The sequence below is a fragment of the Lepisma saccharinum genome, chromosome 17 (genome assembly GCF_977018435.1).
Source record: "Lepisma saccharinum chromosome 17, izLepSacc3.1, whole genome shotgun sequence".
In the NCBI taxonomy this organism is placed as follows: domain Eukaryota; kingdom Metazoa; phylum Arthropoda; class Insecta; order Zygentoma; family Lepismatidae; genus Lepisma; species Lepisma saccharinum.
Window position 1 is genome coordinate 40,895,098 of NC_139245.1, and position 13,164 is coordinate 40,908,261.

Here is a 13,164-nt window from a genome sequence, read left to right on the forward strand (position 1 = left end):
ATTTTGAAGAAGTTTAGTGTCCAGAAATCCGGCGCTCCGCGTATGGCCTTCGTTGCTTGGAGACTGGACTAGTCCTCAGACGAGAGAGGGAGGCGTAAAAACTCGCCGAGCATTGTTTTGGGGTTTGTGTGACCTTCAGCATACGAATCTCCTTTCATAGAAGGTTGCGTGTGAAAATTAACACCCAGTGGTTGTAATGGAACCAACCTGACCGGCTCGAAAGGCCTCTGGGGATTTCTTCGGCGTTCCTTAATTTCCCTTCCAATTCGAGCCTCGTTCTCTCCTCCAGATACCGAATCTGCATTAGTATGCTGTTTCATTCCCCGTCTTTTCGTGCTTTTCCGAGTACTGCAAAACTTGGAGCAATTGCCTGTAGCTACCTGAGACAGGGTTGCCAGGCGAGTCTTATTTTTTGGCGCGAAACTAAAATATTTCTGACGGCGCGGACCTGAAATGTGTAGTAGTTTCATATGCCGTCAGAATGCACGCTTCCGCCATGTTTGTGACAAATTTTATTTATTGTTTGCAAGGAAATATCCACCACGTAGCTTTCATTTCATCTGCACCAACTGCATGTTTGTTTAAAATCACGAATGCTTGTGTTAGTATCTCCGCCCGGCCGCTTGAATTCTATATGCTTACAAGAACTGGCCGCAATTATGGATGCTCGAAGCCACAACAGTTTGTGACGTAGGTGAAACACACCTATAAAGTGCACGCCGGACCCCCCTTCCCCCTTCCCGCGAATTTTCTTTTTCCAGTCAACGGTGCTGTGATTGTGAGAATGTCTTATTTCCTATTTCTAGCGCAAATTTGCTGCTTTCTAATCTAATCTAACCTTACCTAACCTAACCTAACCTAACGTACAGCACAAAGAAGACATTCTCACAATCACAGCACCGTAACTTTCCAACAGCCAATCAGAGGGAAAAAAGTGAAACCGCATTCACAAATTGACTGGAAAAAGAAAATGCGCCCCCCCATCCCTTGCGCGGCATAAATAGTCTCTAGTCAGGGCTCGAAATGGACCGGAACGGCCTTCCGTTTCGTGAATATCTGGAACCTCTCGTTCCGTCTCGTCAGAAATGACAATGCACCCTTCCGGTTCGGTGATTGTTTTCCTTTGTTTTTTTACATGACGAATAAATCCAATCCTTGATCATACGCAAAATAACAATAAGGAAATATCTTTCAATTGCACAAGTTGATTCTTAATTATAATTATTGATTAGAGCAAAGTATCGAAGATACGTACATTGAATTTAAAAGATCTCGGTTGGGCGAGTTGACTATCATGCACCATATATAGAATATAGAATATAATACCACATATAAGAATATGTGAGGAAAATCACTTTTTTTCTCTCGAAACGAAAAAATCCATCAAGCCCATTCGACCCCCCTCCTGGGGCGCTCCATTCCCCATACTTTTCCTTGAAAAATTCTAAATTGAAGTAAATACAATCGATACTGTTTAATATTGATTAGAAAATTAAGATCGGCAGTACAACTAAGAGAATTTTGTTGTTTTATGGAATCATTAAAATGCATCTTAAAATTCCTATAATTGATTTTTCTTTGCAAACAAGCCAAGTGAATGGCAAACAATCAAGAGACAAGGGAATTTCGGCGGAAAAGCCTAAGATCGGTAATTCCTCTGAACGGAGAAAGTAAGAACTTACAAGATCTGAATTATGCGAAATATCGCACATTCACTGCTAAGTTTTCATATGTAGCAGGTTCTAAATTACTACTATATTATACCTTTAGTAATTGAATTCGGTTTAAGGTACAGTCACCGGCAATAAAATGGGACACCAATATCCTGAAATACACGCTTCCCTGCAATGCGTTATGTCTTGCCTAACTCAACGACAGTGACAAATATTGCCATTGAAAATTTGCTATTAAAATCCACTCATCGCTTAAATGGCAGTGATTTTACGTTTCTGAGTTCCTACCTAATTACTTCAGCCAGGAGCGTATATTCTAGGCTAGATAGGCTATCTACGAAGTCCTAGAGAATAAAATACAGGGGAAAAATCGATCAGAAATTGTAAATAAAAATATTCATACAAGTGAGATGATGATGGTGATTCTGGAGTTGGCAACCTGATTTCTTGTGAGTTGGCAACCTGATTTCGTATGAGTTGGCAACCTGGTTTCCTATGAGTTGGCAACCTGGTTTCCTATGAGTTGGCAACCTGATTTCTTATGAGTTGCAACCTGATTTCTTATGAGTTGGCAACCTGATTTCTTATGAGTTGGCAACCTGGTTTCCTATGAGTTGGCAACCTGGTTTCCTATGAGTTGGCAACCTGATTTCTTATGAGTTGGCAACCTGATTTCTTATGAGTTGGCAACCTAGTTTCCTATGAGTTGGCAACCTGATTTCTAATGAGTTGGCAACCTGATTTCTTAGGAGTTGGTAAACTTATTTCTATTCATAGCCTAGGACCATGCTACATAGTGAGATAGCCCAGACCTTGGATTCAGTATACGCCACTGACTTCAGCGTTTTATACAACTGTTAAATTAGTATCTCGAATTTTTAAGACGGATCGATTTATTCAATCGATAATTACTGACTCGAAGTTTCTTTGGTATGTAGAAGCCGTCCTATTTATGTGCAAACCTGTTTTTCCGTTCCAGGTTTTTAGCTGCATTTTATGCAATCATAAAATAATTACCAAATACATATTTTTTACCTAAATAGTATTTTCTTGTAATTGATTTTTAACAGAGAAATCGTTCTAAAGAAATGTGCCCCAAAACTTACTTGTCTCACCCATAAAAACACATATATTATACCCTCTCCCCAGACAGAAAAATCTCCACCCTGCTTCCCAAAATCGACCCCACGCTGGAAAATCTGGACAGCCAGTGTAACTTTTTAATCTAGACCTGGCAGCCCTGCACAGCACAGCAGCCCACTGCTGCTGCCATCCAGGGGCGAATTTGTTAAGTAACGGTCCTCAGGGCTGGAATAGCGTGTAGTAAACAAATTCTTCCAGGCTTTCCCTCCCCTCCTAGCCATCCCAGCGCACGAACGCTCACATTCTTCGAGGGGTAATTTCAACCGCATCTTTTTTTTCTTTTCCTTTTTATCAAATTTTCATCTATCCGCTAAAGGATATACATGAAGCTTTAGCTGCAAGAGAGGTGGCTTAATACTGTAACTAAGATTGTTTTGACAGCTGTGTGTGAATCTCCGACCTGTCATTCAGGCTAGCATTCCCACGGTACGGTGCGAAAAGCATATTATTCACCGACGGCACCATCAACACACATGCAAATACGGTCATGCAACGTGGTGTGAGACGCGCAGCATCAAAGCGGGGAGATAGGCCGTCGAGAGGATAGGTTCCCCTACTTTCTTCTTTTTGTAATCATTATTCTTAACATCTTCACCAAAGAGAACTGGCCTCACTTCGCACGCAACCTGCCAGGGCTTTGTGGATAGCGAGTATTAGCTTGAACATGTGTCCGTTGGTAATGAATACAGTTTTGTTCCTCAATGCATGATGCTCACGTGCTTTATATAAAAAAAATCAGAGCCAGCTACGGACAATGCTGATCTCTTGTTTTTGTGTTCTATGCTCGTTGCTTTCCCAAGCGTTCTAGTACGAAAAGTAACCTTATTGTATATACTTCGCGTCCCCTTTCTCAGGTGATGGCTTAAATGTAAAAACAGATAACACCTTTGGGTGTACGGGTGTTATTATGGTAGGTCACTCAACTGTAAAACGACTGGTAACAACGTTGTGGAAACTGGAAACTCAGTTTTTCGCTTTTATGCTTTGTGTCTTCGTCCTTCTTCCACGGCTCAAATCCAAAGGTATCAGAATCTACTCTACACCCTGAATGTGATTCGTTCTCGCTACACTGGATTGGCTACCGATTGGTCAAATCATATTCGATAACTGATTACAGAATTCGCTACCATATCCCCAATCAATTAACATCCGTTGCTGGAATCTTCAGGTATTCCCATCTTCTCATTAAAGTGTCAGCTTTATCTAGATATGAGAAATTGAGTTCTACATATTCTGTTCAGGTTGTATTTTACGTTTGAGTTACCCAGTGTGTTCACCCTAATTATCTGTTTTAAAAGAAAGAGAATTGCCTCAATTTATGAGAAAAATAAGACATATTACTCAAACATTTGAAAATTAATAAACTTTCCCTACATGTTGTTATGACAATAGTCGCATAAGGTACGTACATTAATAGTGTATCTTTGGTTTCTAAACTGTTACCGGTTTTTATTTTAAATTGAAATACGAAACTAATGTAACAGCTTCACTACAGTACGAATACAATCAGCCCCGCCTTCTGTTCCTTTTGTAGGCACATTATTATTTTCATCTCGTCTGTTGTCTTAATTTTCTTCTCATCATTATTTTCTCCTCGTTTTTATCACGTTCTTTACTTCATTGTCTTTATCTTAGTGTTTGTTCTTAAACTTCACTGTACACACACGTGCAGGGTCTCCCAATAGTGTGGTGGTGATATCGCCTTGTAATCAAAGTATCCCGGGTTTGATACCCGATGGAGGTACACAGTTGTTCGAATCCCACTTTGATTTGAAAATTTCTCCCCTTCTTTTCTTGTATGTTGTTTATTTTTATCTGTTTGGTCTCTTTTACCCTCCCCTTCTTTTACGTGCATCTCCTTTACATGTCCAGTAATATTTGTTTCCTTTCTCCATATTTGTTGTCCTCCCATCGCTCTGTGTAATTTTTTTGTCGTTGCAATTTGGTCCCCCTCTCCACGCTTCCTGCTGAATCCATTCCGGAGCCATCCGCCGGCGCAAATGTGACGTGGGAAGAGACATTTGCCTCCTGGCTTTCCCCCATATACGAATTTCTCCTAATGCTTCTCCAGGGATTTATTGTGTTTGCTCTGGCGGTCGGAAGGCCTGCCATTTCCGGAACAAGAAAACGCCATTCTCCTCACGAGTTCATCTCATCTCGTCTCACGGAACCTCCGCGATTTTGCTCTTTTTTTTTTTTCCTATTCGTTTTTTTCCCTCTTTTATTTCGCATCCAGGCACTCCCCGTTTCTAACTTTCTTCGGTGAATTTGAGCGGGCTGAATTCTTTAAGTTGGAAGATTTCTTCCAAGTTAGAGGGCTGCAGAGAGTCTCTTATTGTTCTTTGCATCTGTGGATTCGTGTTTGAAAAAGTTTTATACAAGTCCACTTAATGCAGAGATAGTCCATTCGTAAGTAGATCTTTAAAAAATAAATCCTGCTCGTATTTCTCTTTATTTTTCGCCGCCTTATGCAGAACATGATTTACTAAACCTTTAAGGAATAATTTTTCCAGAGGAACATAAATTAAGAGTATTTGAAAATAAAATCCTTAGAAAAAAATATTTGGACCTAAATAGCTGAGGAGACAGGTGAGTGGAGAAGGTTACATAATTTAGAACTGCATTTTGTATTCATGTCCAGATATTATTAGAATAATTAAATCAAGAAGACTCATGTGGGCAGACCATGTGGCACGAATGGGAGAGGTAAGAAGAGTTTATAGGATTCTTGTTGGTAAACCTGATGGTAAGAGACCAAGACGAAGATGGAGAGATAATGTTGAGATGGACAAAAAGGAAATCGGTAAGGATGGAAAAGATTGGATTGATCTTGCCCAAGATAGGGACAGATGGAAGACTTGTGTTGCTGCAGCCATAGACCTTCGGGTTGTAAGAAGGCTACAGAGTTAGTTAGTTGGTTGGTTTCCTCTAAATCTTAACTGCTTGGATCGTATGCGTTAATTTTAAAATTGATCCTGCAGAACGTAAACATCTGCAACAATATTTCCAAAACAATTTGTGGTGAATGTCATCCACACACTCCCAACATCTCCAAATACTTCCCCAAAATTTCCTCAACACCCCCTAAAATTTTCCACATATGCATGCCCAATTTACATTCATTTAGGCTCTAAATTTTCTCTTACCCCTTCCTAAATACGAACTTACATCTCTCCCCCAAGATGGAAAATTCTGCATAAACCCGTGTGTGGCCTGCTGAGATATCAGTACCAACTCTTTTTACTTATTTGTAAATATTTCAATGCATCTTACCATTAGTGATTATCACGTCACGTGAGGTTAATGTGTTCATATACAGTGCTGAAAGTGAGGGGGTATGCAGGGGGATGGTATCTCCCCTGGTAGAATTTTTTTTGCAAAGGATTCCCCCAGCTGTCTCATTGCTACCATGTTAAAACATAGGAGCTATACCCCAAGCTAGGCCAAAACCTCACCCAAACATCCCCGCTTCAAGCGCTGTATGTATGTAGTGTCTCTTTACAAGGAATGGAACCTTAGTAAAAGTATTTATTGTTAACCAGTGAGAGTCTGTGAAAACATCTTATAATCATAACTTAACCGTTATTTTATTTAGAGTAACATACTGTATGTCACCATCCTAGAAGTGCACACACAGTTGAGCTTGTAATGGTTTGTTGCAGAATAACAATCGTAGCATTTAATATGACAATTAACTATAATTCTCCAAAGTTTAGAAAACTGTTGTCTTGATGAATAGTAACCGTGAAGTTTAAGTGGTTATATTTTTAAGTAATCAGTGAGTACTGAAAATGGTAGTGAAATGAAGCTAACTAGATGAAAAAACAACAACTGAAAGCTGGTGTGAATCTCTTTAGTGATGGAAGGGATTTACTGAAGCCAAAGGTGAACGGAAATTGGCCCCCGATTTGGATGTGAAGCCAAATAAGATCATTTGAAGCCCGACGAATGCTGTCGAACTTCGGCCGCATTCTAGCTTTACAAGTCACTGAATGTTAGTTTCTAAGTGTTCCCAGTCGTTTTGAGTCGCACTAGACAATTGTGCTACATGCAAGTGTGTATACTTATGTATCTTGTACTATATAAACTGTATATCAAAAACTCAATATGCTGAACAAGGCAGAAATTAATTTTATAAAACATAAACTAAACGTAACGTTTCAACCTTCTAGCAAGGTCTTCTTCAGACTGCACCAAGTACAAATGTAACAAGGTACAAAACAGGACGATATATATATATATACACAAACATTACTCCCCTCCAGACTATTAGAAAGTTGTTCTGGAACATTCTAGCAGGTGGCTTTCGCTTCTCAACTGTACTTTCACCTGAAAGGCAAATTTAGCTAAACATTTTCTTTCAACTGGAATGTGTTTGGACTCATAATCTCACGCTCTTTTTCCTTCATTCTTCTTCCTCCTTCTCTCTTGTCCTTTCCACTCTTTCTAACACCTTCTTCCATTCTTTGTTTAACTTCAGTCTCCCATTCCAATTCATTGTGTCTTCTTCACCTTTCTTCTCTATTTCCTTGGCCTCCTTCCATTTTCTCACTAGCATTCTCTTCTCCCTTCCTATCTGCTTAGCCTCATCCCACTCTATGTCATGTCCTGTTTCTCTCGTGTGTTTAAATATCGCATTTCTCTCTCTCTTAAGTCGTACATTATCCCTATGTTTTTTCAACCTGCCTTTCAGCCTCTTTTTCGTTTCTCCTACGTACACACTCTGACATTCTTTACATTTCACTTCGTAGATAATCCCTTCCTCTTCCTCTTCTCTGTTTTCCTTTTTCTTGTTTGCATTCTTCTCTATTCCTAAGATGCTTCTCCCCCCCTTCCTGTAAGTTTTAATGCCCGCTTTCCTAAGCATTTTGCATATCTTTTCTGTGGTCTTCCCCATACTCCTTTTTACAAACCTCCTCTCTTTTTATTTCTCTTCCTCTTTTTCTTTCTCTTCCAATTCTCCCCTGCCACTTTTCTTCCTTCTTCTGTTTATGTCCAGTCTATCCTCCTTCTCAGAGCCATTCTTTTCCAGCTGTTTCCATAGGCTATTTATTTTGCCTTCTTTTTCATATTCTTTCGTGCATATTTTCTTGATTCTGTCCTCCATATTATTTATAAAATCTCTTTTTGTCACCTCACTTACATCACTTCTTTTGTGGCGGAATACCCCTGCTGCACACTTCTTCTTGCTAGAAGGTTGAAACGTTACGTTTAGTTTATGTTTTATAATAAAATAAATTTCTGCCTTGGTCAGCATATTGAGTTTTTCATATCATGGAGACAAGGCTTAATGGTGTTATAATAAACATATCATATTCAAAATTATATTTTCCTCCTCATTCTATTAATAATCATGATGGAACAGGTGAGAGCACAAAAATACATTCACATCTTAGCCAGTAATCAAACTTATAATAAATAGTATGAAACCGCTCTACACTAACTTCTCTATGTGAGAAACAACCTAATATATTAACTCAAGTTATCCATAAATGTTTTGGTGCCTGCCACAAAGATAAGTGAGAATTAGTTGCTGAGTATTCGAACTAAACAAAATGGAGACTTCAAAACTCCCTTTCTTATAGCATTTACTAGTAGATATATACGTATTTGAAGTGTTAAGACCTATCTTATAGAAGTTAATTCACATTGTGTTATTACAATAACTATAGAAATAAAGTGTACTATTTATGGAATATTATTAAAAGATAAACATCATTTTTAAGTACATGTTGTAGTTCGAAGATTTCCTTTCTTTTCACAAAGATTTGACATGGCTTTAATATAAATATCACTTCCCCTGTATCCCATATTACGATTTAGTTCTAATGCTGAAAAATATTGATGAATTGTACATAATATTTACACGTATTTTCAGAGGGACGAAAATATGCTCCTTCTCTTCCGTTGGGAACGATTTTACAAATACAGAGCTTGGGAAATAAATTCCAGAGGAGTGAAAATTCCGTTGCTCCCTACTTCAATTGGAACAGCGAAATTGCTGTTGATGATACCACAATTCGCCTTTAGAATTTTTTTAATAAGCTGCCATGTAATCAGTAAAAAGGATAGTTTCAGGGGCGGTGTGCCATGATATGCTCATATGCTTGTTATAGGTCAACTCATAATTGAACTCGTCTTGTAGTACAACTGATATCTTCATCGTTAATCTTACTAGAAATTATTATTGAATGAGAAATAATGAAAAATAAAGCGGAATAGCTGATGAATTAAAATAGAAATGTATGCAATCATTATTTACTTTATCAGTATTAAAATGATGGTTTGGCTACTTACTGGAGCTACGGCACTGGACGGCGACATCTGTAAAGAGAAATTAAGATATTTTAAATTTTAAAAAATGCATGTGAAACAGAAAAAATACGAAGCCATACGAAAATATTGTTAAAAGTAATAGTAAACATCAAAAAGTGACAGGATAATTGATTGATTGATTTGGTTATTTTTCGTCGCTTTTCTTCCGATTTTGGCTAATCGCTAAGATGAGGATGAGTCATGACATGATGAAATCGATGAAGGGACACTTGCACAGAACAACAGAACTGTCTTTGCCCCCTAGATTTTGTACCTTGTCCCCCCCCCCCCCCGGTTTTGGAATCCAATCGCCGCCACTACTCTTCTGTCAAGTAACTTCTCGATTGTTGTCAGGTGCTCTGCAGGGACAGAAATTTTGAGGTTCCCAGGAATACAAGTGAGGGTGCTAGAAACCAAAGTAAGAACACTTAACAATTCTATGCTAGAGTCCTTGCCAGTTATTATATTTAAGTTATTGTTGATGGAAGTGTTTAAAAATGCTATACAAAATGATGTGATGTTAAGAATTCCCTTTGCTCCGGGATATGTGGAAGACTTGAGTACAGTGTTGCCACATGAAGGGAAATTTCCCTTTATGAAGGAAAATTCGAACCAAATGGGATGAAAAATAAGAAAATTCCATGGAAATTTTAAGACACCAAACTCAAAAATGGTACAGATTATGTATTATTTAGTACTATTACTTTTAAAGCTTTTTAGTGAAGGGAAAAACAGTGCAAAAAGGGAAATTATGCCCTCAGATTGTGGCAACACTGCTTGAGTATAGTTCAATCATGAGGGAGCTAGATTTCTTATATTCGTGTCTTCTCGTATGTGAGGCTTTTCAGCGAGATCATACAGGCGTTCCTATACGTTCACTTTCATTTCGATTCCGCTTTATCCTCAAGCGTCCCTTGCAAGTGTTGCGGCTGCATGGTAGTTGCCCCATTCATCGCGTCTTTGCCCCATATCTGTCGCATCTAGCGACCATTTATTTTACACTTGTGCATGCAAGCCGAGCGTGCATAAAGGGGGCCACGATGCGTGTGCTCGGGACTCCAGGCCTTGCATATCAACGACGCGACGGCCGTTTGAAGCATCCGGGGGCCGTTGCAGTTTGACAAGCTGGCTTTGTGGGCTTCCCTTATCTCGGGAGGCTGGCACAGTGTTACCACATGAAGGGAAATTTCCCGTTTTGAAGGGAAAAGTATAGAAATTTCAAGCGAAAAGGAAGAGGTAAATTCGATTTAAAAAAAATCAGGGAATTTGAAGACATTGGCTCAATCTGATGTCAACCAAAGATAACGTTTGGTCTCAGTTCCGTATTCACATTCTTTTTCTGTCACTTATATTTCTACCCTCTTCAATATAAGCCTATTATGTATATTGTTTATTTATTTATTTCAAACACACAGGGACATGCCCAATTACAGTGGTCACAAAGCATTGCGTAAACAAGAAATTAATATATAAACAATAAACAATCATGTGATTGGTTGGATTTGACGCCCAAAGACTTTCCTGAGATTTCTGGAAAAAGTTAATCTTTTAATTCGCATGCTGAAATTGTAGCGATACTTCAAAAGAACAAATATTGTTTTCTGTAACTTGCAGGCCGTAAGTTACAGTAAATATTATAATTATTATTATTATTTGGAGTAGGGTTACACTTAAGCTTACACTGATCATTATCTAACTATAAAAAACAGCTTTTTGTTTTCTGAATTAATATGTTAAGTATACAATTATGCAAATTGTAGATATATAGATATACAGAATATAGAAATTACAAATGTATGTAATTAAAAAAAAAGAAGTAGTAGTAGTAAAATAAAAAATAATGGCAATAATAATAACAGTATTATTATTATTATTAATAGTAATAAAGTTTCTATAATTCTGTCCCACCTGAGAAAAAAACCTGCAGGCGCCCTTGGTTTCAAATTACAACGTACTTATAAAAGTGACTGATTTCATACATTGCTTGAATTAATACAGTTTAATGATATATTTGAATCTATTTTGTTTTATTTTACATCGCTCTTATATTTCTTTGCTTAATAAGATAAGGATTAATGATGAATTTATGAAATGGGTGATGCAACAAATTTAAGATTTTTCACATGCATAAGCATAGGTGAACGGGCATAATACTATAACTATTACTGCTACTAATTATCATCATTATCACTTTTGTTGTTGTTATTATTATTGTGACACGATTTCTTTAGATGAAGGCATGGGCGTTCGGAAGGGATGGGCCACGGCCTCCCCTGGAAAATGAATGTGTATAATTCACACATAATTTCATTTCAATCACAGTAATTTATGTTAATTATTATAAATTCGTTGAAGGAACATGATAATTTCAGACTGAAACAGTGTTTTTTAAGGGGGCATCACTATTTTGGAGGAAAATATGTGTCCTTTGCCCCACTGGAAAAAATTACCTTGCTTGCCCCTCCCTGGAAAATATCCTACTGGCGTCCATGGCATGAAGGGAAAAATTGGGCGAGAGTTGTAAATTTTATCCCTTGGAAAGGGAAATTTGGCCCTCAGTCAGATTGTGGCAACACTGGCGCTATCAGCGATCGCAACGAACGAGACGCTTCATTAAGGCCGTTTCTGTCGCCCTTTTCCAGGTTGGATCTCCGCTGAAAGCCGCGCGAGAAAAGAAAATTAAAATACCCTTGTCGCCAGGCTTTCTTCCCCGATGCGTATCGGTGTCCCCGCACGCACAATAGCTGCGAGGAAGTCTTTCTGGCTTAGCAACTTTCGACTGTTTGCCGTGTGTTTCTCACGCACCGCAGAGGCAAACTTTGCATGACAAAACCGCCCGTTTTGCTGCAAAGCGTTCCCACGACGATCCTCGCAAGAGAGATTGTGTACGCTCGTTTTTCCACTCGTTTCTTTCGCTTTTCTCCCTCTTCGGTAATGTCGACTGCCATGTGTGTGGAAAACGAGTTCAAGGCGAAGCCGCACGGAGGAGAGTGGCGCTCAAAAGGAGCCGCATCTGTGAACCAAAAGTACGGTGAGAAAGAGGATTGTGAATCAAGAGCGTAAGGACATTTGGGATACTAACGGACTACCTCATGGGAACCGATGTTGCATCCGTCGAAGTGGTCTCATGGACGTCGGCAAGATTTTTTCCATGGAGGTTCAAGGAAGGTATTTTTTCCAGGGGTGGGGGGGGGCAAACAAGGCACATTTTCTCCAACAAAAGTGTTGTTCCCTAAAAAAATATTGCTTAAATTTGAATTTATGATAATAATAAACACATTTTATTGTGGCTAAAATGAAATTATATGTGTGAAATACATAATTTTTGGTTGACTTTCATTTTCCGGGGGGGCCGGGCCCCCCCTTGCCCCTCCTTCCGGACGCCCATGAGTGATCTGACAAGAAACAATAGTCTTTTGACCGGTGGTCCACAACCTTCGTGAGCCCGCGGCCCGGTAAATTCGTTTCCAAATAAATTTAGTCGTAAATAGCGTTAATATGATGTTGCCAGCTGGGGCTGCAAGTCGCTTCAGCCTTCCGGCCCTAACCCGAGAACAGCCCCATGCTTCTAATCCAAACTTTGAGGCAGTACCCTCTCAGCGGCTTTAATTTCTGTAGAAAGAATTCCCTCTTATCCCTAGTAAACCCCGAACGAAAGGACATATTTTCAGGGGTTTGCCAGCTCGGGCTGCAAGTCACAACGTTCAGGAGAACTACTCGGCGGTTGAGAAACACTACTTTAGGCGAATTGTTAACTCTCTAGCTTTCGACGCTATCAATCCAGTGTCCGATCCCCTGTGTGACTTCCCAAAGCTTGGATGTTCACCCAGAATACTTAGCTTACTATTAACACATAGTATTTTACGTGTCCTCATTGGCTGAAAAGGGGTTAAAATGTACAGATTTAATGAAGGCTTCTAGATTCGTCGTCCACACATTAGATTCTTGCACAAGAAGTACTTGAACTGTTTTCGGATGTTGATATATAATCCATCTGGAGTAAATACTCAAGGAATGTAAGTACTACATAGCT

General features: G+C 39.0%; 1 protein-coding gene across 1 annotated transcript in view; it reads left to right on the forward strand.

The window, feature by feature from the left end:
- The window catches only part of nkd (NKD inhibitor of WNT signaling pathway naked cuticle), a 243,428-nt gene that overhangs the window by 16,255 nt on the left and 214,009 nt on the right, over positions 1-13,164 (forward strand). The gene's annotated exons all lie outside the window — the stretch shown is intronic.